Below are 17,061 nucleotides of genomic sequence, written 5' to 3'. Positions count from 1 at the left end.
CGAAACAAAAAAGAGAGGGGTGCAACACGAGGACATCCCAGGGGGTCACCCATCCTAGTACTACTCTCGCCCAAGCACGCTTAACTTCGGAGTTCTGATGGGATCCGGTGCATTAGTGCTGGTATGATCGCACCCGCCATGTTCCTTTCGCGTTATTCTTTTAAACTACCCCGTCCTGCGAAGCAGTGTGGCTTTTCTAGACCGAAATTCATTTTAAGCGTCAATTCAAGCATTTTCCTCTTATCCTTTTATTTATTTACTTTATATATTTTTTTGTTATTGATTTGCACCCTGTTTTTTTCCCTCATCCCGCAACTCTAAATTATCATGAAATCAATCCTTCACGCTTGCAGTCAGGGGTGGCAATTCGGGTCCAAATCAGGTTGGCGGGTCGGGTTCGGGTCAACAGACCCGCCAGAAAATCTGTTGACCCGAACCCCGACCCGCCAACCCGTGACGGGTCAGGTATGCTGACCCGAACCCGAAGATTTCAGGTTTACGGGGCGGCGGGTCGACCCGAAATGACCCGAAACTTAATTTTAATTTATTAATTTATCACTGTAATTTCTAATAAAATCAATTTCTCACAAAACTAATTACATAATCAAGTAATAAAAATTTAAATAAATGATTCCAAATCAAATCTAAAATAAATTAAACACCGTAAAAGTGTTTTATCCCAAGCAAAATATAAAATAAATTAAAACAATACAAAAGTGAAAAATAATATAATATATTATTTGTCCAAGTATAATAATTTCAACTTCACACAAATTAAATAAATTCGTTTAGGATTAAGTAATTAATGCCTTTGAAAAAAAGAATAACTTAGTTTAGTTAGATAAAATTATTTTTATGTTTATTAAATTATTTTTAATTCGTAAACGGGTCATATCGGGTCATATCAGGTCACCACGGGTTGACCCGAAATCGACCGGTTTTCTTTTCGGGTTCATCGGGTCCAACCCGATTCTGACCCGAATTCCCGAAACCTCAACCCAAACCCATTAATTTCGTGTTAGGTTCGTGTCGTGTCGAAAATTGCCACCCCTAGTTGCGGTGATACATTTGCGCCGACAAATTTGAGCGACGATCCGGGCTTTGATCGAGCCGTACCGTTCCTGATTTGTCTCGCGCCTTCAGATCCTCCTTCACGCTTCGACAAGAAGCAAAATATTAAGCAATCGTTCCGACGGAGCTAAATTACTACAGGATAAAGAACGAATAGGAAATTTGGATTTCGAAACAAAAAAGAGAGGGGTGCAACACGAGGACTTCCCAGGGGGTCACCCATCCTAGTACTACTCTCGCCCAAGCACGCTTAACTTCGGAGTTCTGATGGGATCCGGTGCATTAGTGCTGGTATGATCGCACCCGCCATGTTCCTTTCGCGTTATTCTTTTAAACTACCCCGTCCTGCGAAGCAGTGTGGCTTTTCTAGACCGAAATTCATTTTAAGCGTCAATTCAAGCATTTTCCTCTTATCCTTTTATTTATTTACTTTATATTTTTTTTTGTTATTGATTTGCACCCTGTTTTTTTCCCTCATCCCGCAACTCTAAATTATCATGAAATCAATCCTTCACGCTTGCAGTCAGGGGTGGCAATTCGGGTCCAAATCAGGTTGGCGGGTCGGGTTCGGGTCAACAGACCCGCCAGAAAATCTGTTGACCCGAACCCCGACCCGCCAACCCGTGACGGGTCAGGTATGCTGACCCGAACCCGAAGATTTCAGGTTTACGGGGCGGCGGGTCGACCCGAAATGACCCGAAACTTAATTTTAATTTATTAATTTATCACTGTAATTTCTAATAAAATCAATTTCTCACAAAACTAATTACATAATCAAGTAATAAAAATTTAAATAAATGATTCCAAATCAAATCTAAAATAAATTAAACACCGTAAAAGTGTTTTATCCCAAGCAAAATATAAAATAAATTAAAACAATACAAAAGTGAAAAATAATATAATATATTATTTGTCCAAGTATAATAATTTCAACTTCACACAAATTAAATAAATTCGTTTAGGATTAAGTAATTAATGCCTTTGAAAAAAAGAATAACTTAGTTTAGTTAGATAAAATTATTTTTATGTTTATTAAATTATTTTTAATTCGTAAACGGGTCATATCGGGTCATATCAGGTCACCACGGGTTGACCCGAAATCGACCGGTTTTCTTTTCGGGTTCATCGGGTCCAACCCGATTCTGACCCGAATTCCCGAAACCTCAACCCAAACCCATTAATTTCGTGTTAGGTTCGTGTCGTGTCGAAAATTGCCACCCCTAGTTGCGGTGATACATTTGCGCCGACAAATTTGAGCGACGATCCGGGCTTTGATCGAGCCGTACCGTTCCTGATTTGTCTCGCGCCTTCAGATCCTCCTTCACGCTTCGACAAGAAGCAAAATATTAAGCAATCGTTCCGACGGAGCTAAATTACTACAGGATAAAGAACGAATAGGAAATTTGGATTTCGAAACAAAAAAGAGAGGGGTGCAACACGAGGACTTCCCAGGGGGTCACCCATCCTAGTACTACTCTCGCCCAAGCACGCTTAACTTCGGAGTTCTGATGGGATCCGGTGCATTAGCGCTGGTATGATCGCACCCGCCATGTTCCTTTCGCGTTATTCTTTTAAACTACCCCGTCCTGCGAAGCAGTGTGGCTTTTCTAGACCGAAATTCATTTTAAGCGTCAATTCAAGCATTTTCCTCTTATCCTTTTATTTATTTACTTTATATATTTTTTTGTTATTGATTTGCACCCTGTTTTTTTCCCTCATCCCGCAACTCTAAATTATCATGAAATCAATCCTTCACGCTTGCAGTTAGGGGTGGCAATTCGGGTCCAAATCAGGTTGGCGGGTCGGGTTCGGGTCAACAGACCCGCCAGAAAATCTGTTGACCCGAACCCCGACCCGCCAACCCGTGACGGGTCAGGTATGCTGACCCGAACCCGAAAATTTCAGGTTTACGGGGCGGCGGGTCGACCCGAAATGACCCGAAACTTAATTTTAATTTATTAATTTATCACTGTAATTTCTAATAAAATCAATTTCTCACAAAACTAATTACATAATCAAGTAATAAAAATTTAAATAAATGATTCCAAATCAAATCTAAAATAAATTAAACACCGTAAAAGTGTTTTATCCCAAGCAAAATATAAAATAAATTAAAACAATACAAAAGTGAAAAATAATATAATATATTATTTGTCCAAGTATAATAATTTCAACTTCACACAAATTAAATAAATTCGTTTAGGATTAAGTAATTAATGCCTTTGAAAAAAAGAATAACTTAGTTTAGTTACATAAAATTATTTTTATGTTTATTAAATTATTTTTAATTCGTAAACGGGTCATATCGGGTCATATCAGGTCACCACGGGTTGACCCGAAATCGACCGGTTTTCTTTTCGGGTTCATCGGGTCCAACCCGATTCTGACCCGAATTCCCGAAACCTCAACCCAAACCCATTAATTTCGTGTTAGGTTCGTGTCGTGTCGAAAATTGCCACCCCTAGTTGCGGTGATACATTTGCGCCGACAAATTTGAGCGACGATCCGGGCTTTGATCGAGCCGTACCGTTCCTGATTTGTCTCGCGCCTTCAGATCCTCCTTCACGCTTCGACAAGAAGCAAAATATTAAGCAATCGTTCCGACGGAGCTAAATTACTACAGGATAAAGAACGAATAGGAAATTTGGATTTCGAAACAAAAAAGAGAGGGGTGCAACACGAGGACTTCCCAGGGGGTCACCCATCCTAGTACTACTCTCGCCCAAGCACGCTTAACTTCGGAGTTCTGATGGGATCCGGTGCATTAGTGCTGGTATGATCGCACCCGCCATGTTCCTTTCGCGTTATTCTTTTAAACTACCCCGTCCTGCGAAGCAGTGTGGCTTTTCTAGACCGAAATTCATTTTAAGCGTCAATTCAAGCATTTTCCTCTTATCCTTTTATTTATTTACTTTATATTTTTTTTTTGTTATTGATTTGCACCCTGTTTTTTTCCCTCATCCCGCAACTCTAAATTATCATGAAATCAATCCTTCACGCTTGCAGTCAGGGGTGGCAATTCGGGTCCAAATCAGGTTGGCGGGTCGGGTTCGGGTCAACAGACCCGCCAGAAAATCTGTTGACCCGAACCCCGACCCGCCAACCCGTGACGGGTCAGGTATGCTGACCCGAACCCGAAGATTTCAGGTTTACGGGGCGGCGGGTCGACCCGAAATGACCCGAAACTTAATTTTAATTTATTAATTTATCACTGTAATTTCTAATAAAATCAATTTCTCACAAAACTAATTACATAATCAAGTAATAAAAATTTAAATAAATGATTCCAAATCAAATCTAAAATAAATTAAACACCGTAAAAGTGTTTTATCCCAAGCAAAATATAAAATAAATTAAAACAATACAAAAGTGAAAAATAATATAATATATTATTTGTCCAAGTATAATAATTTCAACTTCACACAAATTAAATAAATTCGTTTAGGATTAAGTAATTAATGCCTTTGAAAAAAAGAATAACTTAGTTTAGTTAGATAAAATTATTTTTATGTTTATTAAATTATTTTTAATTCGTAAACGGGTCGTATCGGGTCATATCAGGTCACCACGGGTTGACCCGAAATCGACCGGTTTTCTTTTCGGGTTCATCGGGTCCAACCCGATTCTGACCCGAATTCCCGAAACCTCAACCCAAACCCATTAATTTCGTGTTAGGTTCGTGTCGTGTCGAAAATTGCCACCCCTAGTTGCGGTGATACATTTGCGCCGACAAATTTGAGCGACGATCCGGGCTTTGATCGAGCCGTACCGTTCCTGATTTGTCTCGCGCCTTCAGATCCTCCTTCACGCTTCGACAAGAAGCAAAATATTAAGCAATCGTTCCGACGGAGCTAAATTACTACAGGATAAAGAACGAATAGGAAATTTGGATTTCGAAACAAAAAAGAGAGGGGTGCAACACGAGGACTTCCCAGGGGGTCACCCATCCTAGTACTACTCTCGCCCAAGCACGCTTAACTTCGGAGTTCTGATGGGATCCGGTGCATTAGTGCTGGTATGATCGCACCCGCCATGTTCCTTTCGCGTTATTCTTTTAAACTACCCCGTCCTGCGAAGCAGTGTGGCTTTTCTAGACCGAAATTCATTTTAAGCGTCAATTCAAGCATTTTCCTCTTATCCTTTTATTTATTTACTTTATATTTTTTTTTGTTAATGATTTGCACCCTGTTTTTTTCCCTCATCCCGCAACTCTAAATTATCATGAAATCAATCCTTCACGCTTGCAGTCAGGGGTGGCAATTCGGGTCCAAATCAGGTTGGCGGGTCGGGTTCGGGTCAACAGACCCGCCAGAAAATCTGTTGACCCGAACCCCGACCCGCCAACCCGTGACGGGTCAGGTATGCTGACCCGAACCCGAAAATTTCAGGTTTACGGGGCGGCGGGTCGACCCGAAATGACCCGAAACTTAATTTTAATTTATTAATTTATCACTGTAATTTCTAATAAAATCAATTTCTCACAAAACTAATTACATAATCAAGTAATAAAAATTTAAATAAATGATTCCAAATCAAATCTAAAATAAATTAAACACCGTAAAAGTGTTTTATCCCAAGCAAAATATAAAATAAATTAAAACAATACAAAAGTGAAAAATAATATAATATATTATTTGTCCAAGTATAATAATTTCAACTTCACACAAATTAAATAAATTCGTTTAGGATTAAGTAATTAATGCCTTTGAAAAAAAGAATAACTTAGTTTAGTTAGATAAAATTATTTTTATGTTTATTAAATTATTTTTAATTCGTAAACGGGTCATATCGGGTCATATCAGGTCACCACGGGTTGACCCGAAATCGACCGGTTTTCTTTTCGGGTTCATCGGGTCCAACCCGATTCTGACCCGAATTCCCGAAACCTCAACCCAAACCCATTAATTTCGTGTTAGGTTCGTGTCGTGTCGAAAATTGCCACCCCTAGTTGCGGTGATACATTTGCGCCGACAAATTTGAGCGACGATCCGGGCTTTGATCGAGCCGTACCGTTCCTGATTTGTCTCGCGCCTTCAGATCCTCCTTCACGCTTCGACAAGAAGCAAAATATTAAGCAATCGTTCCGACGGAGCTAAATTACTACAGGATAAAGAACGAATAGGAAATTTGGATTTCGAAACAAAAAAGAGAGGGGTGCAACACGAGGACTTCCCAGGGGGTCACCCATCCTAGTACTACTCTCGCCCAAGCACGCTTAACTTCGGAGTTCTGATGGGATCCGGTGCATTAGTGCTGGTATGATCGCACCCGCCATGTTCCTTTCGCGTTATTCTTTTAAACTACCCCGTCCTGCGAAGCAGTGTGGCTTTTCTAGACCGAAATTCATTTTAAGCGTCAATTCAAGCATTTTCCTCTTATCCTTTTATTTATTTACTTTATATATTTTTTTGTTATTGATTTGCACCCTGTTTTTTTCCCTCATCCCGCAACTCTAAATTATCATGAAATCAATCCTTCACGCTTGCAGTCAGGGGTGGCAATTCGGGTCCAAATCAGGTTGGCGGGTCGGGTTCGGGTCAACAGACCCGCCAGAAAATCTGTTGACCCGAACCCCGACCCGCCAACCCGTGACGGGTCAGGTATGCTGACCCGAACCCGAAGATTTCAGGTTTACGGGGCGGCGGGTCGACCCGAAATGACCCGAAACTTAATTTTAATTTATTAATTTATCACTGTAATTTCTAATAAAATCAATTTCTCACAAAACTAATTACATAATCAAGTAATAAAAATTTAAATAAATGATTCCAAATCAAATCTAAAATAAATTAAACACCGTAAAAGTGTTTTATCCCAAGCAAAATATAAAATAAATTAAAACAATACAAAAGTGAAAAATAATATAATATATTATTTGTCCAAGTATAATAATTTCAACTTCACACAAATTAAATAAATTCGTTTAGGATTAAGTAATTAATGCCTTTGAAAAAAAGAATAACTTAGTTTAGTTAGATAAAATTATTTTTATGTTTATTAAATTATTTTTAATTCGTAAACGGGTCATATCGGGTCATATCAGGTCACCACGGGTTGACCCGAAATCGACCGGTTTTCTTTTCGGGTTCATCGGGTCCAACCCGATTCTGACCCGAATTCCCGAAACCTCAACCCAAACCCATTAATTTCGTGTTAGGTTCGTGTCGTGTCGAAAATTGCCACCCCTAGTTGCGGTGATACATTTGCGCCGACAAATTTGAGCGACGATCCGGGCTTTGATCGAGCCGTACCGTTCCTGATTTGTCTCGCGCCTTCAGATCCTCCTTCACGCTTCGACAAGAAGCAAAATATTAAGCAATCGTTCCGACGGAGCTAAATTACTACAGGATAAAGAACGAATAGGAAATTTGGATTTCGAAACAAAAAAGAGAGGGGTGCAACACGAGGACTTCCCAGGGGGTCACCCATCCTAGTACTACTCTCGCCCAAGCACGCTTAACTTCGGAGTTCTGATGGGATCCGGTGCATTAGTGCTGGTATGATCGCACCCCCCATGTTCCTTTCGCGTTATTCTTTTAAACTACCCCGTCCTGCGAAGCAGTGTGGCTTTTCTAGACCGAAATTCATTTTAAGCGTCAATTCAAGCATTTTCCTCTTATCCTTTTATTTATTTACTTTATATTTTTTTTTGTTATTGATTTGCACCCTGTTTTTTTCCCTCATCCCGCAACTCTAAATTATCATGAAATCAATCCTTCACGCTTGCAGTCAGGGGTGGCAATTCGGGTCCAAATCAGGTTGGCGGGTCGGGTTCGGGTCAACAGACCCGCCAGAAAATCTGTTAACCCGAACCCCGACCCGCCAACCCGTGACGGGTCAGGTATGCTGACCCGAACCCGAAGATTTCAGGTTTACGGGGCGGCGGGTAGACCCGAAATGACCCGAAACTTAATTTTAATTTATTAATTTATCACTGTAATTTCTAATAAAATCAATTTCTCACAAAACTAATTACATAATCAACTAATAAAAATTTAAATAAATGATTCCAAATCAAATCTAAAATAAATTAAACACCGTAAAAGTGTTTTATCCCAAGCAAAATATAAAATAAATTAAAACAATATAAAAGTGAAAAATAATATAATATATTATTTGTCCAAGTATAATAATTTCAACTTCACACAAATTAAATAAATTCGTTTAGGATTAAGTAATTAATGCCTTTGAAAAAAAGAATAACTTAGTTTAGTTAGATAAAATTATTTTTATGTTTATTAAATTATTTTTAACTCGTAAACGGGTCATATCGGGTCATATCAGGTCACCACGGGTTGACCCGAAATCGACCGGTTTTCTTTTCGGGTTCATCGGGTCCAACCCGATTCTGACCCGAATTCCCGAAACCTCAACCCAAACCCATTAATTTCGTGTTAGGCTCGTGTCGTGTTTTCAGGTCGTGTCGAAAATTGCCACCCCTAGTTGCGGTGATACATTTGCGCCGACAAATTTGAGCGACGATCCGGGCTTTGGTCGAGCCGTACCGTTCCTGATTTGTCTCGCGCCTTCAGACCCGCCTTCATGCTTCGACAAGAAGCAAAATATAAAGCAATCGTTCCGACGGAGCTAAATTACTACAGGATAAAGAACGAATAGAAAATTTGGATTTCGAAACAAAAAAAAGAGAGGGGTGCAACACGAGGACTTCCAAGGGGGTCACCCATCCTAGTACCACTCTCGCCCAAGCACGCTTAACTTCGGAGTTCTGATGGGATCCGGTGCATTAGTGCTGGTATGGTCGCACCCGCCATGTTCCTTTCGTTTTATTCTTTTAAACTACCCCGTCCTGCGAAGCAGTGTGGCTTTTCTAGACCGAAATTCATTTTAAGCGTCAATTCAAGCATTTTCCTCTTATCCTTTTATTTATTTACTTTATTTTTTTTTTGTTATTGATTTGCACCCTGTTTTTTTCCCTCATCCCGCAACTCTAAATTATCATGAAATCAATCCTTCACGCTTGCAGTCAGGGGTGGCAATTCGGGTCCAAATCAGGTTGGCGGGTCGGGTTCGGGTCAACAGACCCGCCAGAAAATCTGTTGACCCGAACCCCGACCCGCCAACCCGTGACGGGTCAGGTATGCTGACCCGAACCCGAAGATTTCAGGTTTACGGGGCGGCGGGTCGACCCGAAATGACCCGAAACTTAATTTTAATTTATTAATTTATCACTGTAATTTCTAATAAAATCAATTTCTCACAAAACTAATTACATAATCAAGTAATAAAAATTTAAATAAATGATTCCAAATCAAATCTAAAATAAATTAAACACCGTAAAAGTGTTTTATCCCAAGCAAAATATAAAATAAATTAAAACAATACAAAAGTGAAAAATAATATAATATATTATTTGTCCAAGTATAATAATTTCAACTTCACACAAATTAAATAAATTCGTTTAGGATTAAGTAATTAATGCCTTTGAAAAAAAGAATAACTTAGTTTAGTTAGATAAAATTATTTTTATGTTTATTAAATTATTTTTAATTCGTAAACTGGTCATATCGGGTCATATCAGGTCACCACGGGTTGACCCGAAATCGACCGGTTTTCTTTTCGGGTTCATCGGGTCCAACCCGATTCTGACCCGAATTCCCGAAACCTCAACCCAAACCCATTAATTTCGTGTTAGGTTCGTGTCGTGTCGAAAATTGCCACCCCTAGTTGCGGTGATACATTTGCGCCGACAAATTTGAGCGACGATCCGGGCTTTGATCGAGCCGTACCGTTCCTGATTTGTCTCGCGCCTTCAGATCCTCCTTCACGCTTCGACAAGAAGCAAAATATTAAGCAATCGTTCCGACGGAGTTAAATTACTACAGGATAAAGAACGAATAGGAAATTTGGATTTCGAAACAAAAAAGAGAGGGGTGCAACACGAGGACTTCCCAGGGGGTCACCCATCCTAGTACTACTCTCGCCCAAGCACGCTTAACTTCGGAGTTCTGATGGGATCCGGTGCATTAGCGCTGGTATGATCGCACCCGCCATGTTCCTTTCGCGTTATTCTTTTAAACTACCCCGTCCTGCGAAGCAGTGTGGCTTTTCTAGACCGAAATTCATTTTAAGCGTCAATTCAAGCATTTTCCTCTTATCCTTTTATTTATTTACTTTATATATTTTTTTGTTATTGATTTGCACCCTGTTTTTTTCCCTCATCCCGCAACTCTAAATTATCATGAAATCAATCCTTCACGCTTGCAGTTAGGGGTGGCAATTCGGGTCCAAATCAGGTTGGCGGGTCGGGTTCGGGTCAACAGACCCGCCAGAAAATCTGTTGACCCGAACCCCGACCCGCCAACCCGTGACGGGTCAGGTATGCTGACCCGAACCCGAAAATTTCAGGTTTACGGGGCGGCGGGTCGACCCGAAATGACCCGAAACTTAATTTTAATTTATTAATTTATCACTGTAATTTCTAATAAAATCAATTTCTCACAAAACTAATTACATAATCAAGTAATAAAAATTTAAATAAATGATTCCAAATCAAATCTAAAATAAATTAAACACCGTAAAAGTGTTTTATCCCAAGCAAAATATAAAATAAATTAAAACAATACAAAAGTGAAAAATAATATAATATATTATTTGTCCAAGTATAATAATTTCAACTTCACACAAATTAAATAAATTCGTTTAGGATTAAGTAATTAATGCCTTTGAAAAAAAGAATAACTTAGTTTAGTTAGATAAAATTATTTTTATGTTTATTAAATTATTTTTAATTCGTAAACGGGTCATATCGGGTCATATCAGGTCACCACGGGTTGACCCGAAATCGACCGGTTTTCTTTTCGGGTTCATCGGGTCCAACCCGATTCTGACCCGAATTCCCGAAACCTCAACCCAAACCCATTAATTTCGTGTTAGGTTCGTGTCGTGTCGAAAATTGCCACCCCTAGTTGCGGTGATACATTTGCGCCGACAAATTTGAGCGACGATCCGGGCTTTGATCGAGCCGTACCGTTCCTGATTTGTCTCGCGCCTTCAGATCCTCCTTCACGCTTCGACAAGAAGCAAAATATTAAGCAATCGTTCCGACGGAGCTAAATTACTACAGGATAAAGAACGAATAGGAAATTTGGATTTCGAAACAAAAAAGAGAGGGGTGCAACACGAGGACTTCCAAGGGGGTCACCCATCCTAGTACCACTCTCGCCCAAGCACGCTTAACTTCGGAGTTCTGATGGGATCCGGTGCATTAGTGCTGGTATGGTCGCACCCGCCATGTTCCTTTCGCTTTATTCTTTTAAACTACCCCGTCCTGCGAAGCAGTGTGGCTTTTCTAGACCGAAATTCATTTTAAGCGTCAATTCAAGCATTTTCCTCTTATCCTTTTATTTATTTACTTTATATATTTTTTTGTTATTGATTTGCACCCTGTTTTTTTCCCTCATCCCGCAACTCTAAATTATCATGAAATCAATCCTTCACGCTTGCAGTCAGGGGTGGCAATTCGGGTCCAAATCAGGTTGGCGGGTCGGGTTCGGGTCAACAGACCCGCCAGAAAATCTGTTGACCCGAACCCCGACCCGCCAACCCGTGACGGGTCAGGTATGCTGACCCGAACCCGAAGATTTCAGGTTTACGGGGCGGCGGGTCGACCCGAAATGACCCGAAACTTAATTTTAATTTATTAATTTATCACTGTAATTTCTAATAAAATCAATTTCTCACAAAACTAATTACATAATCAAGTAATAAAAATTTAAATAAATGATTCCAAATCAAATCTAAAATAAATTAAACACCGTAAAAGTGTTTTATCCCAAGCAAAATATAAAATAAATTAAAACAATACAAAAGTGAAAAATAATATAATATATTATTTGTCCAAGTATAATAATTTCAACTTCACACAAATTAAATAAATTCGTTTAGGATTAAGTAATTAATGCCTTTGAAAAAAAGAATAACTTAGTTTAGTTAGATAAAATTATTTTTATGTTTATTAAATTATTTTTAATTCGTAAACGGGTCATATCGGGTCATATCAGGTCACCACGGGTTGACCCGAAATCGACCGGTTTTCTTTTCGGGTTCATCGGGTCCAACCCGATTCTGACCCGAATTCCCGAAACCTCAACCCAAACCCATTAATTTCGTGTTAGGTTCGTGTCGTGTCGAAAATTGCCACCCCTAGTTGCGGTGATACATTTGCGCCGACAAATTTGAGCGACGATCCGGGCTTTGATCGAGCCGTACCGTTCCTGATTTGTCTCGCGCCTTCAGATCCTCCTTCACGCTTCGACAAGAAGCAAAATATTAAGCAATCGTTCCGACGGAGCTAAATTACTACAGGATAAAGAACGAATAGGAAATTTGGATTTCGAAACAAAAAAGAGAGGGGTGCAACACGAGGACTTCCCAGGGGGTCACCCATCCTAGTACTACTCTCGCCCAAGCACGCTTAACTTCGGAGTTCTGATGGGATCCGGTGCATTAGTGCTGGTATGATCGCACCCGCCATGTTCCTTTCGCGTTATTCTTTTAAACTACCCCGTCCTGCGAAGCAGTGTGGCTTTTCTAGACCGAAATTCATTTTAAGCGTCAATTCAAGCATTTTCCTCTTATCCTTTTATTTATTTACTTTATATTTTTTTTTGTTATTGATTTGCACCCTGTTTTTTTCCCTCATCCCGCAACTCTAAATTATCATGAAATCAATCCTTCACGCTTGCAGTCAGGGGTGGCAATTCGGGTCCAAATCAGGTTGGCGGGTCGGGTTCGGGTCAACAGACCCGCCAGAAAATCTGTTAACCCGAACCCCGACCCGCCAACCCGTGACGGGTCAGGTATGCTGACCCGAACCCGAAGATTTCAGGTTTACGGGGCGGCGGGTAGACCCGAAATGACCCGAAACTTAATTTTAATTTATTAATTTATCACTGTAATTTCTAATAAAATCAATTTCTCACAAAACTAATTACATAATCAACTAATAAAAATTTAAATAAATGATTCCAAATCAAATCTAAAATAAATTAAACACCGTAAAAGTGTTTTATCCCAAGCAAAATATAAAATAAATTAAAACAATATAAAAGTGAAAAATAATATAATATATTATTTGTCCAAGTATAATAATTTCAACTTCACACAAATTAAATAAATTCGTTTAGGATTAAGTAATTAATGCCTTTGAAAAAAAGAATAACTTAGTTTAGTTAGATAAAATTATTTTTATGTTTATTAAATTATTTTTAACTCGTAAACGGGTCATATCGGGTCATATCAGGTCACCACGGGTTGACCCGAAATCGACCGGTTTTCTTTTCGGGTTCATCGGGTCCAACCCGATTCTGACCCGAATTCCCGAAACCTCAACCCAAACCCATTAATTTCGTGTTAGGCTCGTGTCGTGTTTTCAGGTCGTGTCGAAAATTGCCACCCCTAGTTGCGGTGATACATTTGCGCCGACAAATTTGAGCGACGATCCGGGCTTTGGTCGAGCCGTACCGTTCCTGATTTGTCTCGCGCCTTCAGACCCGCCTTCATGCTTCGACAAGAAGCAAAATATAAAGCAATCGTTCCGACGGAGCTAAATTACTACAGGATAAAGAACGAATAGAAAATTTGGATTTCGAAACAAAAAAAAGAGAGGGGTGCAACACGAGGACTTCCAAGGGGGTCACCCATCCTAGTACCACTCTCGCCCAAGCACGCTTAACTTCGGAGTTCTGATGGGATCCGGTGCATTAGTGCTGGTATGGTCGCACCCGCCATGTTCCTTTCGTTTTATTCTTTTAAACTACCCCGTCCTGCGAAGCAGTGTGGCTTTTCTAGACCGAAATTCATTTTAAGCGTCAATTCAAGCATTTTCCTCTTATCCTTTTATTTATTTACTTTATTTTTTTTTTGTTATTGATTTGCACCCTGTTTTTTTCCCTCATCCCGCAACTCTAAATTATCATGAAATCAATCCTTCACGCTTGCAGTCAGGGGTGGCAATTCGGGTCCAAATCAGGTTGGCGGGTCGGGTTCGGGTCAACAGACCCGCCAGAAAATCTGTTGACCCGAACCCCGACCCGCCAACCCGTGACGGGTCAGGTATGCTGACCCGAACCCGAAGATTTCAGGTTTACGGGGCGGCGGGTCGACCCGAAATGACCCGAAACTTAATTTTAATTTATTAATTTATCACTGTAATTTCTAATAAAATCAATTTCTCACAAAACTAATTACATAATCAAGTAATAAAAATTTAAATAAATGATTCCAAATCAAATCTAAAATAAATTAAACACCGTAAAAGTGTTTTATCCCAAGCAAAATATAAAATAAATTAAAACAATACAAAAGTGAAAAATAATATAATATATTATTTGTCCAAGTATAATAATTTCAACTTCACACAAATTAAATAAATTCGTTTAGGATTAACTAATTAATGCCTTTGAAAAAAAGAATAACTTAGTTTAGTTAGATAAAATTATTTTTATGTTTATTAAATTATTTTTAATTCGTAAACTGGTCATATCGGGTCATATCAGGTCACCACGGGTTGACCCGAAATCGACCGGTTTTCTTTTCGGGTTCATCGGGTCCAACCCGATTCTGACCCGAATTCCCGAAACCTCAACCCAAACCCATTAATTTCGTGTTAGGTTCGTGTCGTGTCGAAAATTGCCACCCCTAGTTGCGGTGATACATTTGCGCCGACAAATTTGAGCGACGATCCGGGCTTTGATCGAGCCGTACCGTTCCTGATTTGTCTCGCGCCTTCAGATCCTCCTTCACGCTTCGACAAGAAGCAAAATATTAAGCAATCGTTCCGACGGAGCTAAATTACTACAGGATAAAGAACGAATAGGAAATTTGGATTTCGAAACAAAAAAGAGAGGGGTGCAACACGAGGACTTCCCAGGGGGTCACCCATCCTAGTACTACTCTCGCCCAAGCACGCTTAACTTCGGAGTTCTGATGGGATCCGGTGCATTAGCGCTGGTATGATCGCACCCGCCATGTTCCTTTCGCGTTATTCTTTTAAACTACCCCGTCCTGCGAAGCAGTGTGGCTTTTCTAGACCGAAATTCATTTTAAGCGTCAATTCAAGCATTTTCCTCTTATCCTTTTATTTATTTACTTTATATATTTTTTTGTTATTGATTTGCACCCTGTTTTTTTCCCTCATCCCGCAACTCTAAATTATCATGAAATCAATCCTTCACGCTTGCAGTTAGGGGTGGCAATTCGGGTCCAAATCAGGTTGGCGGGTCGGGTTCGGGTCAACAGACCCGCCAGAAAATCTGTTGACCCGAACCCCGACCCGCCAACCCGTGACGGGTCAGGTATGCTGACCCGAACCCGAAAATTTCAGGTTTACGGGGCGGCGGGTCGACCCGAAATGACCCGAAACTTAATTTTAATTTATTAATTTATCACTGTAATTTCTAATAAAATCAATTTCTCACAAAACTAATTACATAATCAAGTAATAAAAATTTAAATAAATGATTCCAAATCAAATCTAAAATAAATTAAACACCGTAAAAGTGTTTTATCCCAAGCAAAATATAAAATAAATTAAAACAATACAAAAGTGAAAAATAATATAATATATTATTTGTCCAAGTATAATAATTTCAACTTCACACAAATTAAATAAATTCGTTTAGGATTAAGTAATTAATGCCTTTGAAAAAAAGAATAACTTAGTTTAGTTAGATAAAATTATTTTTATGTTTATTAAATTATTTTTAATTCGTAAACGGGTCATATCGGGTCATATCAGGTCACCACGGGTTGACCCGAAATCGACCGGTTTTCTTTTCGGGTTCATCGGGTCCAACCCGATTCTGACCCGAATTCCCGAAACCTCAACCCAAACCCATTAATTTCGTGTTAGGTTCGTGTCGTGTCGAAAATTGCCACCCCTAGTTGCGGTGATACATTTGCGCCGACAAATTTGAGCGACGATCCGGGCTTTGATCGAGCCGTACCGTTCCTGATTTGTCTCGCGCCTTCAGATCCTCCTTCACGCTTCGACAAGAAGCAAAATATTAAGCAATCGTTCCGACGGAGCTAAATTACTACAGGATAAAGAACGAATAGGAAATTTGGATTTCGAAACAAAAAAGAGAGGGGTGCAACACGAGGACTTCCAAGGGGGTCACCCATCCTAGTACCACTCTCGCCCAAGCACGCTTAACTTCGGAGTTCTGATGGGATCCGGTGCATTAGTGCTGGTATGGTCGCACCCGCCATGTTCCTTTCGCTTTATTCTTTTAAACTACCCCGTCCTGCGAAGCAGTGTGGCTTTTCTAGACCGAAATTCATTTTAAGCGTCAATTCAAGCATTTTCCTCTTATCCTTTTATTTATTTACTTTATTTTTTTTTTGTTATTGATTTGCACCCTGTTTTTTTCCCTCATCCCGCAACTCTAAATTATCATGAAATCAATCCTTCACGCTTGCAGTCAGGGGTGGCAATTCGGGTCCAAATCAGGTTGGCGGGTCGGGTTCGGGTCAACAGACCCGCCAGAAAATCTGTTGACCCGAACCCCGACCCGCCAACCCGTGACGGGTCAGGTATGCTGACCCGAACCCGAAGATTTCAGGTTTACGGGGCGGCGGGTCGACCCGAAATGACCCGAAACTTAATTTTAATTTATTAATTTATCACTGTAATTTCTAATAAAATCAATTTCTCACAAAACTAATTACATAATCAAGTAATAAAAATTTAAATAAATGATTCCAAATCAAATCTAAAATAAATTAAACACCGTAAAAGTGTTTTATCCCAAGCAAAATATAAAATAAATTAAAACAATACAAAAGTGAAAAATAATATAATATATTATTTGTCCAAGTATAATAATTTCAACTTCACACAAATTAAATAAATTCGTTTAGGATTAAGTAATTAATGCCTTTGAAAAAAAGAATAACTTAGTTTAGTTAGATAAAATTATTTTTATGTTTATTAAATTATTTTTAATTCGTAAACGGGTCATATCGGGT

General features: G+C 39.4%; 14 non-coding genes across 14 annotated transcripts; all 14 read right to left on the bottom strand.

The window, feature by feature from the left end:
* Positions 1-16: 16 nt before the first annotated feature.
* LOC140031320 (5S ribosomal RNA) lies at positions 17-135 on the bottom strand. The gene has a single exon (XR_011835241.1). It is a non-coding gene; the product is annotated as a 5S ribosomal RNA (ribosomal RNA).
* A 1,122-nt stretch (positions 136-1,257) lies between these two features.
* On the bottom strand, positions 1,258-1,376 carry LOC140032517 (5S ribosomal RNA). The gene has a single exon (XR_011836443.1). It is a non-coding gene; the product is annotated as a 5S ribosomal RNA (ribosomal RNA).
* Positions 1,377-2,498: 1,122 nt separating this feature from the next.
* LOC140030136 (5S ribosomal RNA) lies at positions 2,499-2,617 on the bottom strand. Its single transcript, XR_011834050.1, has one exon. It is a non-coding gene; the product is annotated as a 5S ribosomal RNA (ribosomal RNA).
* Positions 2,618-3,739: 1,122 nt separating this feature from the next.
* LOC140032506 (5S ribosomal RNA) lies at positions 3,740-3,858 on the bottom strand. The gene has a single exon (XR_011836432.1). It is a non-coding gene; the product is annotated as a 5S ribosomal RNA (ribosomal RNA).
* Positions 3,859-4,981: 1,123 nt separating this feature from the next.
* On the bottom strand, positions 4,982-5,100 carry LOC140032494 (5S ribosomal RNA). Its single transcript, XR_011836420.1, has one exon. It is a non-coding gene; the product is annotated as a 5S ribosomal RNA (ribosomal RNA).
* Positions 5,101-6,222: 1,122 nt separating this feature from the next.
* LOC140032483 (5S ribosomal RNA) lies at positions 6,223-6,341 on the bottom strand. The gene has a single exon (XR_011836409.1). It is a non-coding gene; the product is annotated as a 5S ribosomal RNA (ribosomal RNA).
* Positions 6,342-7,463: 1,122 nt separating this feature from the next.
* On the bottom strand, positions 7,464-7,582 carry LOC140032472 (5S ribosomal RNA). Its single transcript, XR_011836398.1, has one exon. It is a non-coding gene; the product is annotated as a 5S ribosomal RNA (ribosomal RNA).
* A 1,137-nt stretch (positions 7,583-8,719) lies between these two features.
* LOC140031146 (5S ribosomal RNA) lies at positions 8,720-8,838 on the bottom strand. Its single transcript, XR_011835067.1, has one exon. It is a non-coding gene; the product is annotated as a 5S ribosomal RNA (ribosomal RNA).
* Positions 8,839-9,959: 1,121 nt separating this feature from the next.
* On the bottom strand, positions 9,960-10,078 carry LOC140030135 (5S ribosomal RNA). Its single transcript, XR_011834049.1, has one exon. It is a non-coding gene; the product is annotated as a 5S ribosomal RNA (ribosomal RNA).
* A 1,122-nt stretch (positions 10,079-11,200) lies between these two features.
* Positions 11,201-11,319, bottom strand: LOC140031145 (5S ribosomal RNA). The gene has a single exon (XR_011835066.1). It is a non-coding gene; the product is annotated as a 5S ribosomal RNA (ribosomal RNA).
* Positions 11,320-12,441: 1,122 nt separating this feature from the next.
* Positions 12,442-12,560, bottom strand: LOC140032461 (5S ribosomal RNA). The gene has a single exon (XR_011836387.1). It is a non-coding gene; the product is annotated as a 5S ribosomal RNA (ribosomal RNA).
* Positions 12,561-13,697: 1,137 nt separating this feature from the next.
* Positions 13,698-13,816, bottom strand: LOC140031144 (5S ribosomal RNA). The gene has a single exon (XR_011835065.1). It is a non-coding gene; the product is annotated as a 5S ribosomal RNA (ribosomal RNA).
* Positions 13,817-14,937: 1,121 nt separating this feature from the next.
* On the bottom strand, positions 14,938-15,056 carry LOC140030134 (5S ribosomal RNA). Its single transcript, XR_011834048.1, has one exon. It is a non-coding gene; the product is annotated as a 5S ribosomal RNA (ribosomal RNA).
* Positions 15,057-16,178: 1,122 nt separating this feature from the next.
* On the bottom strand, positions 16,179-16,297 carry LOC140031142 (5S ribosomal RNA). The gene has a single exon (XR_011835063.1). It is a non-coding gene; the product is annotated as a 5S ribosomal RNA (ribosomal RNA).
* Positions 16,298-17,061: the final 764 nt, after the last annotated feature.

This window comes from Coffea arabica, chromosome 11e, assembly GCF_036785885.1.
Source record: "Coffea arabica cultivar ET-39 chromosome 11e, Coffea Arabica ET-39 HiFi, whole genome shotgun sequence".
In the NCBI taxonomy this organism is placed as follows: domain Eukaryota; kingdom Viridiplantae; phylum Streptophyta; class Magnoliopsida; order Gentianales; family Rubiaceae; genus Coffea; species Coffea arabica.
This window is presented reverse-complemented; position numbering and strand designations above follow the sequence as displayed.